General features: G+C 32.9%; 1 long non-coding RNA gene across 2 annotated transcripts in view; it reads right to left on the bottom strand.

The window, feature by feature from the left end:
- Positions 85–705, bottom strand: part of LOC109126636 — a 3,969-nt gene continuing 3,348 nt past the window's right edge. For both annotated transcript variants that reach the window (XR_002033497.1, XR_002033495.1), the window contains exons 3-4: positions 443–515; positions 85–257 (exon numbers count right to left, since the gene is read on the bottom strand). This is a non-coding gene — a long non-coding RNA (uncharacterized LOC109126636). The remainder of the gene's footprint in view (positions 258–442; positions 516–705) is intronic.

Genomic DNA, 705 nt, shown 5'->3' with positions numbered 1-705 from the left:
AGCCAAGTCAACTGAAGTAAATAAAAGCCAAAGTAACAAGAATCAGTCCAAAGGATGACCAAATTCTACAAATTTTGTGTCTACCAAATATACAAAAAGAGAAATATATGTAAGCAGATGCAATCATGCAAACACATCAATGTAAACGCAAGAAAATGAAGCTGATAACTTAACTTCTGACGCTCAGAGAAGGATGGAGACAAAAGCTTCATGGAATCCTCCACATTTATCCTCGCAAAAGCAACCACAATATTCACCTGAAAAGAAGAATAAATATCCCAATAAAGAAAGAGCTGGCAAATCGACGAGACTAACAACATCCTTTAAAGCACTTGAGCATTTATGTGTATTTACTTGTTATATTCATAATTATATCATCTAATTACAAACAAGTTTGAAAAGCACACAAAAACAAAAACAAAAAGGTTTGAAAAGCATATACCTGTCAAAGAAGTTTGCTACACTTGAAATATACTCAAAATCTTCACAATATGAACATCTTCAGAAACACAGACCTGCAAAAATCAGAATTTGTTAGTCTTGATTTTACGTGATAGTTAAAATTATCTTGTTCGTGATTTTTATCAACTCTATTGTATTGTCTTAATACTTGGCTAGACTTCATTCAGCCATTGGTCTATTAGCTTTTTTCCAACTTGCAACATGCATGCACTACCAAACCCATAGTTGGTCTATTAGCTCTAT

Source organism: Camelina sativa, chromosome 9 (assembly GCF_000633955.1).
Source record: "Camelina sativa cultivar DH55 chromosome 9, Cs, whole genome shotgun sequence".
Taxonomy (NCBI): Eukaryota; Viridiplantae; Streptophyta; class Magnoliopsida; order Brassicales; family Brassicaceae; genus Camelina; species Camelina sativa.
Note: the sequence above shows the minus strand (reverse complement) of the source record. Positions and strands in the feature narration are given on the sequence as shown.